The following is a 22,606-nucleotide window of genomic DNA, read 5'->3' as shown; positions in this document are numbered from 1 at the left end:
GCGGACGCCAGATGGTCGGCGAGAGCATTTGAGGGGTCCGCGAAGCCTCGCTTAAAACGTTCCCCCCTGCCAATCTTTTCTCGATTTTTGCCAGCACTTTTTTGCTATGCGCAAAAAAGGTGGCTTCACCGCATCACATGTGCGTTGAGTTTCTCTGCATTGCACATATTTCAACATCTGCTTTTTGCGCAACGCGCCAGCTGTGAGCAGAAAAAAAGAACATACACAGAAAAGGCGGCGTATAGGTGCTTTAGAACACTTTTAGACTCAAGAGCAAATCGTCTAACATTATATCGTGCATCGTCATTAACGTGCACCAGACAAGGCAGGCGTTGGATAAGTGCGTAAGCTGCAAGTGAGAATTGTTTGACAGTATGACACCGCTCAATATTTGCTCCATCGTGGGTTCCCCCATAACTTTGGCAAGCCCAAAAGGGTTCCTCGGGGCAATCATGGCTGAGAACCACTGTTTTATTTCATTCCCTAGAGGCATAGTGGAAACGAAGCGAGTTTCAGATGTATTCAGGAAGCTAGTTTATCAACCCGTATAAAATCTAGCAAGGACTGGTAGGCTGGACTATGCACCCACCGATGTTAGTGATTGGAGTAGAGCAAACGTAGTCCTGGTATAATCAGAGGTTTTCTTCGAATGTACGTTCTAGGACATGTTTTAGTAGACTATGAGGGCATGCCGGATTGGTTGCTTAGGAGAAGGCGAGTATTTCAGATATCAATCATCATCGTCATTTTCTTTGCGCGTCTTTTCTCTCTTTTTTACTATGACTTCGCAAGTACCGCATTCTCATCGCCGAATAAAGGCTAGTGAAAAACGCACGGTGACACTCTAACAATTGCTGTTTCTGTGATTTTCTTGCCCTAATGTTTATTTACGCTACACTACATGTCCATGCAACACGATTCTGAGGCGATGGGTGTAACGTATTCAGTAGATCCACCATTAGGAGCCCTAATCGCGATCTCTCGTGTTATCGCGGATGCATGTTTGTCTAACCTTTCGTTGGCTTGTAATTCTAATTGAACCGAGGTACAAGTTTACTCAACCGCATCATCAATTCGGTTAACTTGCCTTTCACTAAAGAGCTTCCCTACGAGGCTAGGCGCGAATCTGAGCAGTTTTTGACCCGTACATCGCTTTAAACGTCGTCCATTGTCTGCGATGTCTGTGCGCTCGAGATGCTGGCTCATGGACCTGCCAAGTGATTGAGAGCTTTCTTAAAGCAGTAGTTATGAAGGTTCGTACAAACTGCTTGCACAACTATACCAGAATGCACACACCCATACACAAAACGTTCCATCGGTATAACATACCCGCGTTATCGGCGGTGCAATATTATACACGCGCATTCCCGCTTGAAACAAGCAAATAAAGTGAGCCCTGTATTTTCCTCTCTTTAATGCTAATCAGGAGTATTATTACAGAAGGCCCGAGATTGAGCGCAACTCGGGAAACACGAGCTATAGCGACACCCACGTAACGTAATGATAATTCGAGGCGGAGTTCAAGTGCTTTCAAAATGCAATTCATGCTACTTGCTGAATATTGGGCTGACGAAGCCGGCCCAGGCCAGCGCCTTCAAAGAAAGCATGAGTGGGGCATCGTGCATTTGTAAAGCAAAGCTTTCTTCCTCTACCAGGCAACGGTTCTTTCGTGGCGTGCACGGACAAGAAACCTAACTCGGCTAGGGAGGCGCAGGGCGCTTTTCACTCACACAGCACAGTGTAAATGGCGCAGCGATAGGGCGATATTACCCAGCGTTCCCCGTGCCCACCCCCCCGGGCGCATCAGAGGGACCCTTCCACCGGCTTTATCGTCTGGTTTAGCGGCGGTGTTGGGCCTGTTTTGGTGCAGCTTCGCGTACATTGCGCGCTTACTTCGCAGGGCTTGATTAACGTGTTCGACAGCGACTGCGGAAGTAGGTGGTCGTGCGGTGTAGATACGTTAGGCATTGGTTTCCAGGGCGGAAAATAAAATGTAGAGACCACATACAGGCATCTGGCCGCTGGATAAACTCTACCTTTGGTGAACTGCTTGTCACGCATGAGACTGCGAATACCAATTCAGTTGTTTTAACAAGTATTACAAGGGACGAATGGAGCAACTGGTTCTGATAAATAGCGATTACAAAAGGTCCGTCAGCTTTCTCTCAATTCTGAAACTTACGCAACTATTTTGTTTAAATCTGTATAAATGGGAATCACTAAGATCACATGCCGGATTGTTTCGGTGTGTGCGCTTGTGTCGTGCGGTGGTGCAGCCCCAAGCTATCACATCAGGATGGCTAGGCTCGGCTGTCTCGGCCTTCCAAACAAGCGCGTCTCCATTTTCTTCCAATGCATGGCCGGGCTGCAAAGGCGACGCCTGCGCTCGAGTTCTACCGTAGCCGACCCTGCTGCTTTCGGGACGGTGCACCAGCGAAACTCAGGAAACGGCTGGCAGAATCTCTGGTATCACCCTTTCTAGAGCAACGTGTGAATTCAGGTGACGTCGCTTGTCGGATTGTTGTGGTGGTTGTTCACAGCTTTGCTTTCTAACCACCTTCACAGTGTGGATTGGAGACAAATGTTCACTGCGTTCTCTCGCTTCACTGCTGCGCTGGTGGCTACTGGGGATAAGCAAATCCATCTATGTTACTTGAATGCACTTTGCATTTATTAATCAGTATTTCACCGCAAATTCCATCTATTTTTTTAAGTATTCTGGTGAGCTTTTCGTTTGAAATTACCCATTCTAAGAAGCAGTTTCTGGCAATTTCTGCCCTTGGAGGCAGACAATGCAATTATGTGGCTAAGGCCGACTGGCAAAAAACGGAAGCGGGAGGTGGAAACGCGCCACATTCAAAGTTTTTGCTGGTCGGTGGTACAGACGATGGTACAGGCCACTTTGATATACAAAATTCCTGAGTGGCACTTAAGTCTGCTAACGTGATTTGAAGGGGAAAGCTTCGCGATACCTAATGACAAATTATACATCGTACTTGCGAAAATTCTTAGCTCATATATTGCAGGTGGGTATTTTTCTTCCTTTTATTTCTTTGCCTTTTGGAATGAACTTTGGCAATAATTCGGCCGGCTTCTTTTCTGCTAAATCGTGTTTTGGTCAGTTTGTTCTGTTTCATTTTGTAGTGAACTCGCCAGCAAGAAGACTGCATGCACACCACAGCCTCCCTATAGTCGCTGTTCTGCGCGGCTGGTGTGCAGCTGTCCTTCTCATGTGCCATCGCGTTTACATGTCACACGGCATGCATTATTCTTAAACTTTTACTTTTCAAAGTTGCAGTTTTGAACTGCCAAAATCCGAGCCCATTTGCTCCTCTAAGCTCCCAATCTGTTCTGAGTGCTGAGGTGTTTGTGCATTCCCACAATATGTGTTCTTAGTTAAGTACGGCGTTGCAGTGGCTGCAGTGAGTAGGTGGGGCAGCTGGTGGTCCCATGCCTTAGGCAGTGTAACCATGCTGGGGTTTTAGTGTGTTTGTGCTTGTCTGAGTAGCGTTTGTTCTTCTCTGTCCAACAAAGGGTGGGAAGATGGATACTTCATCCTGTCGTGGAGGTACTGCCTCATTTTGATACGACGTTGGGGGTGAGATTTCAGGGTACATACATGTTGAATGTCAGGCCGGGTGAGTGTATCACGGGAAAGATGATTGGCTCGTTCGTTCTCAGCTGATCCCATGTGCCCAGGTACCCAGTGAATTCTGGCCTGTGCTTTTACTGTGGCTAAAAGTTGCAATGCAGATAGAGGTGATTCCACTAGCAAGAAGGTGACATGCATTCTTGGAGTGCTTTATATATTTGTAATCATGGTGGGGGTCGGTTTTCGGCCTATTGCGAGTACTATGTCTAGCATTTAAGCTTCTTCTGGAGTGGTACAGCTGATGAGTATCGAACATTCGTCCTCTTTGAGGTTCGTATAGGCTATTGCACACGTAGGTCCTTTCTTGGCTGCATCCGTGAATATGTGTTCTTACTGGGGATCTCTCACCATCTTCTTTGAATAAAATGCCGCTGCAATTTGTGGTCGAAATGAATTCATTTCTTTGTCCATGTGCCGTGGGAAGGGTGCCACCTGTATATGCTTGAGGATGTCGTGCTTGATGGGAGTTGTAGCAACCTGGGTAAGGCTTGGTTGGTATCCGAGTTCTGTGAGTATAGCTCGTCCCGTGTGAGTGCTGTTTAGCCGTATTAATTGGGGGTGACAGTGTGTGGTTATAATTTCTTTGGCGGTATGGAGAGTCCCTGTGTTGAGAATCTTCGTTGTGCTGGCGCTGAAGGGGACTCCTAGGGCAAGTTTTGTTGCTTTCCTGATGAGTGTGTCCAACCGATTTTCTAATGTCTTGGTGAGGTTTCTGTAAGAGGTTTGATATCTGATGCGGGTGGTAATGAGGGCGTTCCTGAAGCGGATTAAGTCTGCTTCCTTGAGCGCTATATTTCTGTTTGACACTCTTCTCATCAAGTGTAAGGTCTGCTCACACTGCTGTATGATTTGACTCGCAGCTCTGTGTCCTCCGCAGTCACTTTGCATGTGGAGGCCCAGAATATTTATGGAGGGCTTGGGGTATTTGTCGTGGCTTTCCTGGCTTAGGTATATGGTTGGGGGCTTCCATCGAGGATTGTGCACTACTAAAAGTTCTGTTTTCTCTGCGGAGCATTCTAATCCTATGTAGTGGGCTGCTTTTCCTACTGCATTCAGGGCCAATTGCCGGGTGTCTTGGAAGAGATCTGAACTTCCCTTATTGATCCAAAGTGTTATATCATCTGCGTAAAGGGAGAAGTTACTGTCCGGAATTTTGCATAAATCGCTATGGAACTTCAGCATAGCAAGATTAAAAAGTATTGGTGAAGGTACAGACCCTTGGGGTATGCCTTTTTCTTGGTTAGAGCAGGGAGCAGTGAGATCGTCGCCAATGCCGATGGTGATGGGCCTGCATGTAGGAAGCTTCTTACATTGTTCCATATTGTGCTTCCACAATTATTGTTTCGCAGTTTGTCGAGCATGGCATCATGGTCAATGTGGTCAAACGCCTTCTTCAGGTCAATGGCTAGCATTGCTTTCAGTGGGCTCAACTCAGTTCTTTGTGTATATCTTCGTAAATACCAAGTGAAGCATCTTGGGTGGAGAGGTTGCTCCTGAAGCCTACCATGTTACGAGGTAGCATCTCTTGATTTTCAAGATGACTTTGGAGGCTTTTTAAGGCCATTCTTTTCATTACCTTCCCCACAATAGACGTCAGCATAATTGGTGTTATGTTGCGGAGTTTAACGGGTTTGCCTGATTTAGGGATAAATATGTGCGCCAACTTCCATTATGTATGAAGGAGACCTTTTCTCCATATTTATTCGATTTCTGTGAGCAGGTATTTCATATCACTTTCCGCCAGGTATCTTAGGTGGGCTGTAGTTATCCGGTAAGAGCCTGGCGCTTTGTGTCCTGTGCAATTCTTGATTGCTGTTTTAAGTTCAGCCATGGTGAAGTTCTTATTAAGATCTTCGTTGTTGATTCCCGTGTAGCTCTGGTATTCAGGTTCGGTCGCGGAGGGGATATACAGATTTTGTAACTGTTCCAGCGTTTTTTGCGGATTTTCATGCTCATCAATTAGCGTTTGCAATTTGTTCCTAGGGATGGTCTTGGTGGCCTCTAGATCGATTAGGCCTTTCTGAATACACCATTTCTTACTTGTGCTTAGGGTTCCCTGACGTTGTTCGCACGCTATCTGCTATTGTTCTCTTCTGAGTTTATCTGAGTACGTCAGGATATGTTGGGTCAGCTTGGCTATCCTTGTTTTGAGCTTGCGGTTTCTTTTGCATATTTTACAGAGCTTGATAAGCGCTTTTTTGCGTTCCAACAATGGGCTATGTGCTTGTAAACGCAAGTCCTCCTTCTTGGTTTGTGTAGGTCTTGGTATGCTTCATTTTTGTGTTGATAATATCCTTTGTCCAAGCGTCAAGATTAGGGGGCTTTGCCCTTCTCTTTCTTTACTATAATAATAATAATAATAATAATAATGTTTATTTCTGCCTCAAAAACATACAAAGAGAGACAGAGGAGCTGCAGAAAAAGCCGTCATTACGGCTTGACTAGGCCGCAGCCCCCGTTCAGACAAGCAACAGCAGCAGCAATGAACAGCGAAGCGGTTAATTACAGCTTGAAACAAAACTACGCACGCGTACAAGCTTTACGCGTTACATAACAAATGGGTGAAGAAATAACACATTCATCAAACAATAAATAAAAACAAACACACATATTTACAGCATAATGATGTACCAAAAAATTCAGCTGAAATACATTATATATACCTGCAACGCAGTTCCCGGTGCGTACATCTGAACAAATCAAACCCTTCAGAGTCATACATGTTCAAAAGAGAAGGCAAAGCATATTTCAAGCATTCCCAACCGTATTTAGGCGCACCATTGGAACAAACCAACTTCCTTGCATTCTGAACGGGTAACTTGTTTTCTTTTGTTGAAGATGGGCCAGATTTCGTATATGGTCTATACTCCTTTTGGTTTCTATTTTAAATGGAACACTCAGCCGGTATTTGTACAAGTCGTATAGTGCAATTACACCTGCTTCAAGAAAGAGACATTTGCTTGATGCACAGTACTTCACATTGAAAACATAACGAAGGAACTTTTTTTGCAATAGATGAATTTTCTTTAGAACTGAGTGTGTAGCAGTTCCCCATACGAGCTGACAGTAGTTCATATGAGAGTAAAATAAAGAGTTGTCCCATTTCTGTGATTGTCCCATTTCTGTAATTGTCCCATTCTGTGATTTGTTGTTTTTTCCATTTCAATCTTCTTGGTTTGGGGTGGACAGAAAGGGTGATAATTGCGTGATCGCTTCCCATGTATTCTTGGGTCCAGCTGACGTGTTTCCTTGATGTGGCCATAGTAAGATCTGGGTTCGTGTTTTGTTCTACAGAGTTTCCCAATCTAGTATATTCCTGAGTGTCATTGTGGATTGTGCATCCTCCTTTCTGTAGTGCATATACCAGTTTGCACCCTTTATAGCTGTCTTTGCTGTACCCCCCCCGGCTAGGTGTGGGGCTTAGAAATCCCCAGCTAAGGTGTTCTTACGCTCTTCACGTGGGCTTGAGCCTTAATATTTTTTTTCGTTCCGGTGGGTTGTCTTTCGGCTGGCTGTACACATTTGTGATGTGCAGCGGTCCTTCGCTCGTTTGGATTGATATAGTGATGCTGTTATCTGTGTAATGTTCTAGTTTAGCGTGAAGTTCTTTAGGAATGAGTGCAAATTGGCCTCTTGTTTAGAAGGTAGTGTAACCTGGTAGGGTTGGATGCTCTGCAGTTTCCTGTAGAAGAAGGATGCCTGGTTTCCTACGTAAATGTTCGATCCACTAATGATGGGCGCTTCTTTGGTTTTTGAAACCCCTAGATTCCTAATGGATGAGGGATAGCTCTCTACCCATGTTGTAGGTGATCTCCGAGGGTGGTTAGGTGGCCTGCTGTTTTGAGTAAGTGGCCGAAAAACTTCGCGAAACAGTGGAGTAGTACGTCGGTGAGGTGTGCGAATCTTCTCTCAAGGAGGGCATAGAACACTTTGTCCATCATAGCTGCTATTCTTTCTTCCAGTGTTGTGAGGAGGGTCTCCACCTTTGTCTCTTGTTCTTGGAGCCTTTGAGAGTGTATCCGGAGGTCAACGTCGCTGTGAGCCTAGGGAGGGATTCCTCCAGAATTAGGGGTTCCTTGATCATCTGGTCAGCCGCGTTTCGGGCCCTGTGTAGAGCGATTTATTGCGACGTTAGATCCCTGTCGCCATGTAGGTCTTCTGTAGTGACGGTAACTGGTGGTGAGTGGTTGGGAGGAAAGGATGTTGGTTGTAGGAGTGTTTGTTGCCGGGGTAGCGTTGGTTTTTGTCGGGCATGTGTTTGCGTCCTAACTCCATCTCTGTAGGACTTATTTGCTTGTTTGGCTGTGTGTATGTGTATTGACTTAAGGAGTGGCTGGCTCACCTGTGGCTGACCGGCGATTTGTTGCGATTGTTGCTTGGTCAAATCCTGAGATTGGGATGTTGCGCCAGGGCTCGATTGCGATCGGATGCCATTGTGGGTATCGTGTTCTGCGAAGCGTGTGTGGCTTCTTCCCCTTTCTTGGGCTTCTCGCTTGGGTTGTTGTGAGTTTTGCTACGTGTTGTGGTGCGCACAGCAGATTATTCGTTTGTGGTAGGCTTGGTACCGTACTGCGCTGTCCGCAGCTTTTCTCTCCTCGCAGGTTTTGTCATCGTGCTGTGGTTGCCTCCACAGTTTATACATTCGGTCAGGCAGTCTTGGTGGTGTTCTTCTTGTCCGCCTTTGCCGCCTTTCGGGCAGAGTGGTTGACTGGTTTTGGTACATACGTCGGCGCTGTGCCAGATACGAGGTATTTTCGGCTGGATTGCATTTTGGGCCGTTGTGGATGACAGTGGTAATCGCCTTCGGCATAGATGCCGTCACGGGGGATATAGGTGCTCAGAAAGGTAATAATTGCGGTGCCTGTTTCGCCCATCATGAGTACGGAGGTGATGGTGTAACCTGGTGCTGAGAGGTGCTTAAAGAGGCAAACTGAGACAGTGCCTGGTTGGATATTGTGGACTACTCCCTTGCCGGTGCCGTGCGCGGCTGTGATGCAGATCGATACTCGGGCCTTACTGAGTTGGTGCTTCTTGAGGCGTTCGCTTAGGTCACACGTGCCCAAGTAAGGCTGAAAGGAAGTGAAGCTGAAAAAAAAGCCGTGCCAGAAAATTCGACGACGCACACTGTTATAAGTGCGGGATTACCGAGGTGACCAGCAGTCGGAAGGTGATGAAGTTGTTTCGGGATCTGTACACGAAGGTGGTCAGGGACAAGCAGAAGCTCAGAGCCATCTGGACGGAGATTCTTAGCGTAAAGGATATCACCCTGTAGTCGAAACATAGGCGCGTTGGTTGCAGAGGAGCGGGGGTTAGACGGTCGATAGCATGTTTCAATGAGGGATGCGACGCTACTCATCACCGATGGGGAGCAAGCCTCAAATGGAGAGCAAGCATAATTGAGGAAGATGTTCGAAAGAGCCAACCGGATAAGGAGAGACAGATTAGGCGTCATGATGAAGGCGACAGGACCTTTAAACGACGGAGAAGGAATTGTCTTGAAAGCGTAGTGTTCCGTCACGCAATCGTCCGGTGGGTTCTTTCAACGAAGTGACCCAACATGACCCTTGATGATCTGTGACAACAGCTAAGGGCCGTTCACACCGGTGGGGGTGAATCTGTTAGGGCCCACACATGTGCAAGGCATTCCCAATCGGCGATATAGTGGCTGCGTTGGGCAGGGGTAAGAGGAGATGGGCGTACGCCATGACGTATTCATGCCGATACTGGGATTAAGCGAGGATGGTGCAGATGCCGTGACTGCTGGCACCGGTTTGCACTTCGGTGGGAGCGAATTCTTTCACTTGAGCTGTAACTGGTGAGGACGTAAGAAGGTGTAGTAGCGTATGGAGGGCACCAGCTTGAATCGTACCCACGTAGAAGATGGCGTCTTTCTTGAGAAGATCAGTGAGGAGACAAACGATATCCGCGAAGCTTCTGGTGAAACGTCGGAACTAAGAACAAAACTCATCCAAGCTACGAACGCCGTCTGTCGAACTCGGAACAGAGATGTTCCTTCCTGCATTGACACTGTAGGGGTCAGGTTGAACCCCTTAAGCGCCGACGAGATGGCCCAGGATCGCGATGCCGCGGGGAGAATTTTGAGATGTAGAAGTGTTTAAGTGGAGGCCGGCATGTCGGAAAAGGGAAATGGCGACCAAAAGGGGAGTTAGTTGGGCTAAAAATGATGGCGAGAACAAACTAACATCATCCAATAACATCATCCGCCGAGATGGCCGAGAACCGGGATGCGGCGCTAACCAAAACATGATTTACAAGAGTGTGGTTGGAGTCCGGCAGACAGAAAACAGGAAAGGATGTCCAAAAGGTGAGTTCGTTGTGTTTCGAATAACGGCGATAACACAAGAATGTTATGATTTTAACACAAGCATTTCAACCATTTGAATCCGTGGAGTAGAGAATCCATCATTGCTTCCAAAATAGCTTGCGGATTGCACACCGCCATCGGCGTCATCTTTGGAAAAACCATCGTCGCTACAAAGGCGGCCATCGCGGTACATCTAGTCGACGAAGATCGGTTAATACCTCGAGCGAAGGTGTATTGATGGAAACAGGCAGTAGAGGGCGTCATGAATTCTTGGGAATGGGTGTGCATCCTTCTTAGTTTTTTTATTGAGGCGGCGGTTGACGATACAGAAGCGCTGGTGGTCGTTGTTCTGTTTGACCAGATCCACCGGGGACGTCACAGACTGCAGGAAACTTGAATATGTTTTACACGTACAATTTTCTGCCGCTGTCTGGATTACATCCGTTCTGCATGGGACACTCGATTCGGGTGCCTGTAGATTGGCCTGGCGTTGCCTGTTTCCGTCGAGGGCTTCTGTTCAACTGTTTACCCAAGGGGCGGGTGCCGACGTGAAAAATATCACAGTGGCGTAAAAGTAGCTCACGCAGTTTTTCGGCGTTCGGTTTTGAAAGCTCGGAACTGATCATACAGGCCAAGTTTTCCTGTAATTCTGGGGTACATATGAGGCCACGAGAGGAGGGCAGTCAAAATGTGTCGAATAGCAGGGCTGAAATTTCCGTGTCGGCCAGCAGCCAAAGTGAGGCGAGGGAAATCGTATTGGGAAGTACTTGGGAATGCCATTCAATATTACAATTGTTTGGCAGGTATGGCTGTCCTTGAAGGTGACAACAAAGTTTGGCAGAATCACATCACTCGTTAAGAAAACGTTAGTGGATGGGGACAGAGAATAAGACTATCGTTGTGTGATCCAAAATGATTGCACGAGCCATGCACATTCAGAGCATAGATGGCGTCACTCCACCAGCTATGCGAACAAGCGACATGGCGGGCGTCAAAACTTTACGGAGGCGAAAACGATGGGGAGCACTCATTATAGAGATATGTGCACCAGTGAGCATAAGAGCGCAGGGCGGAGTTTCAGGCATACGTCGCAATTCAGCGTCACCTGGGCCTTCCCCATTGAACAGATGTAGGGTGAGAAGCGTCGAGAAGATGCCGACGGTAAAGGTGTAGGCGAACGTAACTGGTGGCGCGGTAGCGGGGGCGAGCATCAAAATCAAGAGACATTGCTGGCCGCATTGTCAATAAATTCTTGCGGCCGACGGGGACTGAAAAGGCCGGGCACGGCAGTCGAGTAACGGTCAACCAAGAAGTTGTTCGTGACAGTACCAAGCGAAATCGCCAACACAGTGGCAGGGTAAACAGATGGTCTTGTCCCCAGGTCTCCAGGCATCGGGATATCAGTAACGTAAAGGGCCATAGGTATTTGAGGTCCGTGTGGGGTAAAACTATGGTGGAGGGCAGTAGGAGCCATTGAGAATACTAGCTTGAGACCCATGTTTCTAATTTCGTCACGGATGACAGCTTGAAGCAGCGAAATGGGTGGAACAGGGCTGTCGATCGCTTGGGGCATGGTATCGGCGGGAGCCGTCCCTCACAGTTCTCGGAACAGTATCCTTCGAACGATAAGTTCAAGGGAGTCGTGTGACAAAATCAGTGAAGGAATGGTGCTTCGCAGAAAAAGCCGCAGCGGTGTTGGGCAACCGTTGGTGCTCCTGTGTTATGTGCGGCTTTTCGCTAGCTCAAACCGTCTCCATTGCTTCAAGATGGCATCACCTTTAGTACAGTCCTCACATATCATGAATTAAAACACGTCGTCAGCGATCAGTTTAGGCACATGCCCAACATTATCCTTCAAAGTCATCTTATCATAAACATTGCAGTATGGAGCCAGAACGCCTTGAATATAGGAGACGTACAGCTCGGTCGATACCTGGGGACAGGATGCAAGTTCTCTTTTTGAGCGTAGTTGGTGCCCGACTCTCTCCGACTAGTTTCAAATACTTGCTATTACAGACATCCCAGCTAGTGAGAGCAGGTTCATTCGTTTCGTACAACCTGAGTGCACTACCCTAAGTGGAATAGGAGATTGCCAAACATGCGCTTGGGGCTCAAATTGTTGTGGGCGCTTACCGGCTCGTAGAGGTTTACCCACTTTTTGACGTCAATAATGCCAGTGCCCGGATCGCAGGGTGCAGAAACGATGACCAGTGGAATTGCCTACTTGCTGGATGAGGTCGCGATGGCCGGACGAATAGGACACCCGCTTCTGAGATACATCATGAAGGGTCATGATGCCTTTAGGATCGGGATGCCCAGACGAGTAGAGGGGATGACAGTGGTGACGTGAAGGAAGAATTGAAGTGAAGAGGTATTGACAAATTTCACACAAGAGGTATTCACACATTTTCATGGGTGAGACCAATTGTATTTGTTGATGTGTCCCACTCTGCAGAAATTTGCTCATGATTTTCTTATTATACGAACAGTGGTGCTAGCAGTTTCTGTATGGGCAGTACAAGTGTTGCGCACAGTCATTTGGTAGCACAGTCCTGCTTTTTCAGATAAGTGACGTAAGGCAGCATTGTTCGTTGGAAGAAAGCGGGTGGCCTGGAAAACCAAGAACCTTTTGGCACTCGCAATCCTAGGATCAGGAAAACAATGCGAAGCTTCAATACACGTTTACGTGTGCACGATAGGTGGTACTCTGGAGGCGGCAAGCGGAAATGCCAATATGTCATATTTTCATGCAATTTAAAGGTATACAGGTGCTAAAAAGTTAACCGGAACTCTACACAAGACCGTTCACAATAGATGAGGCATAGCTTTGCCTGGTAAAGCCCCACAGTGAGTGAATCAACGACGGTTTGTTGATTGGCAAAATGTTCCTGCATGCATGGCTTCGCACTGTCCAAAGTGTAAATAGTCGGACCAAACTGGATGACCAGCACAGGGAAAGACGATGGAGAGAGATTTAGTAGAAGCTTGTAAAATAAGACGGAAGAGGCTTACGTTCAATCCACAGGGCACTGTGTTCGCACTTCAGGGACATCGCGTTCTTAGTATTTCATTCGTTTATTTGTAGACACTGCAGCCCGAGAAGGCTATTCCAGGAGTAGGTCAGATACAATGCGTTCCAAAAAAAAAACCGAATTCACGAAGAGTGGTATACGAGGAAGGTATTTAGGGACGCAAACGTATTTAATGGGGACAGTGCGTGATGACCATTAAGGGGGTTCCATTTGCGCATTGTAACAGGAAAAAAACATTAGTTGAAAATATTTTTTTCTGAAACAGTACGAGCTCACGTATAGTTTTTGATACTTTACGATGATAACCATATAGATTGTTATTTTGTATCTGTCAATGAGCTTGTGTTATTAGGGTGAACTGAACTACACGTAACGGCTTACAGTGAATCGCGCTGTGGTTTTTTCCACCTGTTGCCTTTCTATCTGCACAATTTTCTGTAACGCGAATCGAACTGTACGCCAGCTGAATGCTTGTTGTGCACGCATTTCGCTATATCGACACAGTGTGGTTAATATAACTTACAAAACCTGGAAGTACCAAAAGTGCTAAGGCTGTCGTCTTGGAAAAGCGCATTCGACAGGTGCATTGCATGGGCTGTTAGAACAGGAGAAATGCATCAGTATCCATTACACGGGTAGCTTTTTACCATTGGTAGTGCTTTTTACATACCCCGCCAAATCTCGCGTTTACATCGAGGCGTGACTTTGACTATATGGCAGAATGATTAGAGTATTGCCAGCATGCTACATCGACTCAAAACTTTCGTTATATGGCAGGTTTTTAATTTATGGCGCCCGCGCAGTGCAAACGCAGCGGTATGTGTCTGCATCGCGTTACCACCAGCGTTCCGCTTTCAGCTCTGAAACCATTTACGGAACCCCGCAAAGTGAACGTAAGCTGTTTGACCTGAATGGGTGCATTTAATGGGCGCATTTAAGGATGCGGAGCGCTAGTCGAAAACACATGCCTAAAAATTCCGATTTACCGCGGTTTTCAATGGCACTAGTACAGGGAAGAGAGAAACAACAAACGAAATAGAAATATTCACGTGTCTCCACGAAGTGAATCATGACGACTGTGCGAAGCACTGCGGATCGTTCTTATCCTAAATCACCGGTGGCATTGCCCACTAGCGGATGTAAATGAGTGACAATGGGTGTGAATAGTATATACAATTCAAATGCAATCCAATCCGATACAATTAAATTTATTCCGATCCCATTCATGCCAACCCATACAATCAAATCCTATTCAACCCATTTTAATCCAATGAAATCCATTTCAATCCAACCGATCCAATCCAACGCTCGTCACTCTTGGGGAACACTGTTTACACGGATGCCAAGCCCCGGAGAGAGCGAAGTCGTAAGGTGTATAATGCACTCGCACTTGTAGGAACTTTAAACAGGATGAAAAAAAAGAAAAAACACAGGCTAGCACGTGTTTGGCTTTTTTTCTTTCGCACTGTGTTAAAGTTCGCAAGCTTGTGTTTCGCATTTTCTTTTTCGCCCTGTGTTAAAGTTCGCTAGAAGCATGTGTCCATTATTCAGTAACAAACTCTCTGCTTCAATTGTCCTAATGTGCTTCGCCCCTAAAAGGACAACGGCGACATTGAAAGGGCAAGTTCTGTCATTAATCACTGCTTTTTTAATTACCTGCGTCATAAAGAATCCTTTGGTGTCCTCGTACTTGTTACTCTTGCTTTATGCACCATGCAATGAGGCAGACACAATTCAGAGATATACTGCATACACTCACTATCACTTTATGAGTATTCTTTCATCTTTCCACGGATGCACGTGCTGTAAAAATGTTTGCATTTGAAAAAAAACAAATTTAGATGTTCAATACAGTATCATTGGGTTAATACTAATTACATTTTTAAAAAAGCAATGCCTGGCTTAAGTAAGAAATAAGCTTAATAAATATCACAAAGGCGCATTGTTCTCTATTATAAACATAAACATAAACAATAAATTTCTTGATCAAGAAAGAAAAAAAATTTAAAATTCTGTTCAGAAACTGCTTGTCTCATGCAAATAAAAGGTCGGCGCTGCCGTAGTGCTTTACATGGCCCCCTTGATAAATCCAGGCTCCATCATGCTGTCACAAGGAGCGGCTCAGCGCCTGTCTTGAGAGCGTGTCATACTGAACCCCTGTTGATGACTACGCCATGTAGCTGAACACTGCCACAGTGATCACCATTTACAGGCACATTCTGTCCTTCCTGGTCCTCGTCAGCGTGATCAATTTGGCGCGATGTGTTGTTACACCGGTGGTTGGAAACCAGCTAACCTTTGTTGTGGGGGCAACATAATGCTGATTAAAAATAATCTACGGGAGTGGGAATTTTGTCGAAATAATTAAAACAATTATGATAGCATAGAAAAATGGCTTATGGGCGTCTGGAAAAATTAGTGGTGAGATACGGCCGCCTATGGCCACTCATAAAATGGCATCAATTAGGCTACAGCCAGCTACTGACGTTTTTCTGCATTCTGCACTAAAGAATGTAAACCTAACAATTCTCTTTAGACGCATATAGAACATCCTTGTGTGTTTAGTCTATAAAGTAACACGTATTCATGTTACTGTAGCCAGCTAAATGAATATGAATGGCTTTAGATCCAATAAACCAGCCGCGACAAAGCACTTTTGGCTGGCTATAGAATGTTGTTTAAATCTAAGCCTACAGTCTTCAGACCACTCAGCTGTCTTTGGCCAACTATTGGAAATAATATGTCCTAAAGCTCAAGACAGACAGCCACAAAAGCTCTTTTCACTGGCTATGGGCAGTTTTTTTATCAATAACTCTACAGACTTAAAACCATTGAGCTGTCTTTTGCGAGCTATCAAAAAACATTCATCCTAAAGCTAAAGAGAGAAAGCTATAAAAGCTCATTTGGCTGGGTATAGGCAGTTGTTTGGCTCTAAGTCTACAAACTTAAAACCATTCAGCTCGTTTTTTTGCAGCTACAGGAAGTAGTTTGTCCTAAAGCTAAAGAGAGACAATCATTAAAACTATTTTGGCTGGCTATGGGCCGTTGTTTAACTATAAGGACTCAAAACCATTCAGCTGTCTTTTTGCCAGCTATTAAAAAGAATTTGCCTACAGATAAAGACAGAAATCCATAGAAGCTCATTTGGCTAGTTATGGGCTGTTGTCTATCTCCAAGTCTACATACTTGAATCATTTCAACTATCTTTTTGCCAACTATTAGAGAGGGTTTGCCCTAAAGCTTAAGAGAGGCAGCCATTAAAGCTTCTGCGGCTGGCTACAGCACATTATATAACTCTAATCCTTTACACGTGTGACAATTTAGCCACATTTACCCGGCATTAGGAAAGCGTTTGTGCAGAATTCACAGGCCTGCATCTATAAAAGCTTTCTTAGCTAACAACATAGCGACATCAGGCTCCAGCCGCCAATAGAAAAGTTTTAAACTATAAATGTGTAATTCGAGCAACCTTTAAATCCCATTCCGCTGGTTTCAAATACGAATGATCACGCGAAATTTATATACTCATGATTTGACTAGCTACAACTAAAACACAGACTTGATAACGATGTTAAGGTTGATCGGCCGATTATACGAAAGTATCTGTTGAAACACATTAGTCACTTACTATACCAACAATACGGGAAAAGTGCAAATAAAGGCAGCTACTCATTAACGCTCAAGTTTAGGTTGAAACTTTGGATACTGCGCGTCGGAAAAGCTTGCAAATGAACGTTTACCGGAAGATATATAAGTTCGGAGAATTCTTCATCTGCAGCCCTGTAAGGTTCACTGATGAAGTCAGTGGCCGGGCACGCAGGCTGCGCGTGAGAACCGGCCACTCTGTCTGGTGGCTCAACAGTGTGGCCTCTACGCGGCAGCCGTCGCCAATTCGTCACGGCACGTATGGGCGCCGGATTGTCCAGCCAATGGGATTCCGCTGGGATGATCCCCCATTCAGGATGCATTCAGTATTTATTTATTTATTTATTTACAGTAATGCCAGTCTCATTCGAGAGCATAGCAGGAGGGCGTACAAAATGTGCGAACAAGGAACATGCGAATCTGCGGCTTGCTTCATGAGAAAGAAGAAAAAAAGAACATATGCACTCAAATACAGAAATTACACAACTTTACGCATACACACGCCTATATTACAAGAAGAAAAATAGACGAAAGAAACAAGTCCATCAAAAAGGTAATAATAGTGCCACTACAAAGCTGCAGCAACAAAATACACCAGAAATTAACAGATTTGAATGCTGGAAATGCTACACGTGTGCTGTTCGGTTCGCGCAACAATAAGTGTTATTTCTGCACTGAATAATTTAGCATTTCGACGAACTTAGATAATGAGTCTGTGCTTGTTATCACCGGGTCCAGTTTATTCCACTCGCGTATTGCCATGGGAATGAAAGAATACATAAACGTGTCGTTACTGCAGGAATATTCAGATATGGTGCGGTCGTGTTTGTGACGTGTAGGGCGGGTCTGAGAAAAAGATATGTATTTATGCGTATCAATCTTGTAACTGTTCTGAATTAGCTGGAACAAGAATTTTAGGCGAGCGTGCCTCGCTCTAATTGACAAACTTTTTATTCCTGAAACAGCCAAGAGGTTAGTGGGAGAGTCAGTCCGTTTATATTTATTGTGGATGAACCTTATTGCTTTTCGTTGGACACTTTCAATCTTTTAATGAGGGAAGTCGAGTGGGGAAACCATATTGTGTTTGCATATTCCAGAAGCGGTCTTACGAATGTTCTATAAGCTAACAGCTTGGTAGGAGTGGGGGACGTCTTTAGGCATCGTTTTAGGTAGAACAGTTCGCGCAACGCGGCGGCGGTAATATTCGTGATGTGTGTATCCCATCTAAGATCGGAAGTAAGCGTAATTCCGAAATATTTGTGTTGCCAAACCTTACTTAAGGGTATGCCATTAATGAAGTATGCAAACATAGATGGCTGTTTTTTTTGTTGAAACAGTCATGGTAACGGATTTTTTAATGTTTACGGTCATTTGCCAGTCAGAACACCATTTCGTTATTTTACTAAGGGACGTGTTAAGCATTAGGTGGTCCGTATAGCTATTATTCGTCGGAGTATCGTCGGATTTGTAAGACCCACTGATGAGGTCAGTGGCCAGGCGCTCGGGTTGCGCGGGATAACTTGCCACTCTTTCTAGCGGCGTAGCACTGCCAACACTGCAGATCAGTCGACACCAATTTGTCGCGGCACGCATGGGAGACGAATTGTCTAGCCGAAGGAACACCGCCGGTATAATCCCCCATTGAGAACACAGACGGCGCCGCCGGGTTCCGAGAATCTTAGACGTGGCGCGCGGAAGAGATGGAATTACCGGCGTCAAAGCGCGCGCTGCGCAAGACTCCAGTTTTAACGCGCTCCGGTCGGCATAGTGCACTTTCGCCGCCTTTCGCCCTCACCTTGCGGGGTCGCGCGCGCTTGCTCGTCGGCGGGCGAGCCGTTGACCCAAGGATGGTGCCGCCTCATTGAATATTCCGTAGCGCGTTCAGTGACAGCTGTCTGCGTGAATTTGGGCACTCCCTTACGCGTGTATGAATGCTACAGGGGCGTTCCCAAGAAAGCGTGAGTTTGAGTTGTTATAAGGCCGAAGTTGGCCGTTGCAAATTGTTCTTGTATGAGCGCTGAACTGGGCAGTTCCCGGCGGGACAAGGGGTTTCGACCATTGAAGCTAGGTTGATGTTTGTGAGCCCCCTAGGCTAGAGGTTAGGATCGCGTCGGAAGTTTAGGGTACAGAGCCGTACCGGGCAACTGGACCGATCCTGCGGCGCGAACAGAGTCTCGGCCATCGTTTTTCGAGCGGTTTGAGTACGCTCCGAGGATAGGAGAGTTAGACGAAGTTGAGAAGCTCCAGTGATTTGTACGCGCTTAGAGCTAGCACCTAACTGCAGTTCGAAGTTTTTCCCTTTATTACTCATGTACCCGATTTTCCTACTCTAAATAGCTGTATATAAACACTTCATTTCACTTATTCAACCCCGACGCCTCGAGTTCGTCAATTCGACCGCCGTCTCCAAGAACTTCAACACCATCGCCCTGCCATCCTCCTGCCAAACCAACCGGAGCCTGGGCGTTTGGGTTCCTGGTCGACACCGGACTTCGAGGAAACGAAACACAACCATTTTTACTGGCGCAGCCGACAGGATTTGGCAAAAGAAATTACCAGGCCACAACTAGGGGCAGCAAGCGGACGCAAGACCACCCTCATCGGCACCAGCCGGGCTCCGCGCGGAGTGGAGCAGCAGAGCCAAGCCAGCACATGGGGCCAACGACGTGGCAGCCGACCACTGAAGGTGCTGGTGAGTGGATTTCTTGCGCTTTGTTGTGGCGGTGTAGGCTGAGTCGTAGGGGGCATGGTAGCCGAGAGGAGCATGTTGGCAGACAGGGCGGAAGCTGACGGAGTTGGTCAGACACAGAGAGCGCCACCTCAAGGAGGTACGGGGGCAAAAGTGGTATCTCAAGGGGAATCTCAGGCGATAACGCTTAGGCGAATGGAATTAGAACTAAAATTTCAAAAAATGAAGCTCGAATCGTAGGAGCGGATTGCAATGTACAAACTTCAGCTCAAAGAGTGCGAGCGTTTGCACAGACTGGAGTTGGAGCGGGAGATCAGCGTACGAAACCCATCGGGGTGGGGCGCAAGCGAGCGGAGGAGGTCGAGCATGGACTCGACTAGCTCTATGCTGACAGCTGAGTTGAATGGTGCCAGCAAGAGTTTTGAAGCGGAACTTCAGTTGGACAAAGTATGCGTCTGTGAGTCCGCACACGAGGCCTGCGATTCAGCCGGGCTCATTTGCGGGGAGACGGACGTTGGGATGAGGGGCGTCGAGGTAACCACGTCCGGTGATACCGTAGAGTGGTGTAATGAAGCGATGCTCTAACATGACGATCAGCCTCGCAAGAAAAGTCTGGGAATGGAGCTGCAGCTCATAAGGCAGATCCCTCCGAGCAGACCAAGTTATGCACTGACAGCAAAGTTGAATGGGAGCAGCCCGTTTTTCAATTTGAAGCCCCGCAAGAACTAGATAAGCGGCGGTGGCTGCGCACAGAAAGAGAGCGGCTCAGCCGGGAACAGTTGCATGGAAAGGGAAGCGAGCATGAGGAGTGTTCCAGCGAGCGCGTCCGGTATAAGATCAGAGTCAAAGGGTAGCCCTGTTGCTGCGAATGTTGGGCCGCAAGTTACGTTTGCACCAGACGCTGAGCTAATACATGCCGAACATGCCAGCGCTGGCAGTACCCAAACTCTGATCAGTGGACCGTGAGAGATTGGCGTCGCAGAGGAAATTTTTGGGGCCCGCCGCACCCCAAATTCCTCTCGAAAGTTGCACGAGAAGGTGAACTCCGCGTAGGGCGTTCAGGCGCTCGCCCAGGAGAGAAGGAAGAGAGAAGACGAGAAAGCATGTGACGAGATGGAGCGACAAAGAGACGGAGTTGGCGATCAGGCTAAGGAAAAGCAGGAGTTAAGGGCGGATAAGGGAGCTGAGAAGGTAGACTGCGTTGACCATGCAGAAAATATTAGAGTAAGTGAGGGAGAACGCTAGAAGGCCGAGGACAAGGAGCTCAGAGCATTTTACGAGGGTAGGAAAGATACAGAGATGTCGCGTGGGCTAGGTAGGCTTGAAGGTGAGAGTGCACCCGAGGTGCCTGATGGAAAACACCAAAACGCACGCCTGGAGACTGCTAAACAAAGCATGAGAGCTACTGACGTGGTTAGGAACCAGAGAGAAAAACCATATAAGGAGTCAAGGGAACGAGACGCAATCAGCGGTCTCGCTAAACCGGTGTCTGAGATAGAGCTTCGTAGCTTTAGTGTCGGTTGGGGGCGTTACCGAGATTTATCGGGAGCCGCCCGGGAAATGTTTACGCACTAAGTTCTGTGACCTGGCAGTGTGTCACAGGCCTGGGTACTGAGTTGTGCAAGGATGAGTGCGTGTTGGGACGGATGAAAAACTGTCTTGGTGAGGCCACTGTTAAGAATGCACCTAGGGTGCACGAGCGGTTTTTGGTAATAACAGGTGTTTGTGAGGTTATTGTTGTGGGGCAGTCTGTGCATAAGAGAAATAATGATCCCGATAAGGTCGTCGCGTTCGCGGCCCGCCATTCTGCTCCAGCGTCAACCTTTCGCTCACGCTGCCACCACTAAGCATTGCCTTACGATGGGGCATTGGAGAGGCATGGTCACTTGGCCTATGGGACAGGAAGCGAAGTCGCATTTTGCGATACCACTCCAGCTTCCCCGAAGTTGTTTTCGCCTCATGGTGCTAAATTGTCGAAGCTTGCGTTGACATTGCAATGGTCCACGGTCGGGGCCATGTGCAGAGGGTTTGGGGATACGCTAATGGACTACCCTGTTTTCAGAATGTTGCTTGGCGAGGAAACTATTGAATGGCCTCGCAGCCTTGACACCGCCACGACAGACGTGAACGTTCCCGTTCACCCGTCCTTTTTCGTTGGTGTGTGTATGTGTGCGTGTGCCATGGTTGTGCGTGACGAGATGCCTTGGGTGCTCGATCCGTGCACCGAATTGATCGATCCACTCCCCGAACTGAACTTACTGTGCACCGCAAGTGAGCGAAAGCACAGCCGAACATTCTTGAAGGAACGTTATCAAGCTAGCCGTCAAGGAGGACAATTGCGTGCGCATAGGGACAATGCAAACTTTCTTAACGTTTTATTTTTGTTGCCTGCAAAATTCCCGTGTTCTTTGCCAGTCCTTACTCCGTTTGTTCTTGTTATCGAGTGCCGGAATGTTTATGCGTGTTTGCAGTTATTTATTTATTTATTTATTTAGAAACTACTGCAGGCTAAGAATAGCCCAGGCAGGAGTGGGGGTGGTACAATACAAAAACATGACCAAAAAAGAAAAGAAATACAGGTGGCGCGCACCAGTGTTATAGGTTAAAATAGCGCGCACCAGTGTTATAGGTTGAGTTGTCTCGTTCTTCGTGGCGTTTACGCACCCTGGAGACCCGAACCAATTTCTTTTTACTCGCACTTAGCGTTTATAGCAGTTTTGGTGTGTTCAGTTTGCTAGAGTATTCCGTCTCATTAGAAGAGCTAGTGAATAGGTTGTGTTTGTAGCTTAGGTCAGAGAGAGTACGGATCAGCTGAACTGCAGAAATGGTAGGGGGCTCATTGGTTGTTATACCTAGCTCGTTCCACGTGTTTTTTTTGTTCCGCTGCTATTGCTGAAGGAGAGATGAAATGAGTGGCCCTTTTAAATTCTTTTCGGATTGACAGAAGTAAGAGGTCCAGTAACCCTCTTAAAGGGAGGAGTTCTAAGGTCCACTTCTGAGGTCAGTGCCCAGGCCCGCAGGCTGCGCGTGAGAACCCGCCACCCTGTCTGGTAGCTCAACACTGTGGACTCTACGCGGCAGCCGTCGCCAATTCGTCACGGCATTTATGGGCGCCGGATCGTCCGGCCAACGAGATTCCGCTGGGATGATCCCCCATTCAGGACGCAGTAGGTGTCGACGGATTTGTAAGACCCACTGATGAGGTCAGTGGCCAAGCCCCCGGGCTGCGCGTGAGAACTTGCCACTCTGTCTGGCGGCGTAGC

The sequence above is a fragment of the Haemaphysalis longicornis genome, unplaced genomic scaffold (genome assembly GCF_048455015.1).
Source record: "Haemaphysalis longicornis isolate Haplotype H1 unplaced genomic scaffold, Haemaphysalis longicornis Haplotype H1 scaffold_15, whole genome shotgun sequence".
Taxonomy (NCBI): Eukaryota; Metazoa; Arthropoda; class Arachnida; order Ixodida; family Ixodidae; genus Haemaphysalis; species Haemaphysalis longicornis.
This window is presented reverse-complemented; position numbering follows the sequence as displayed.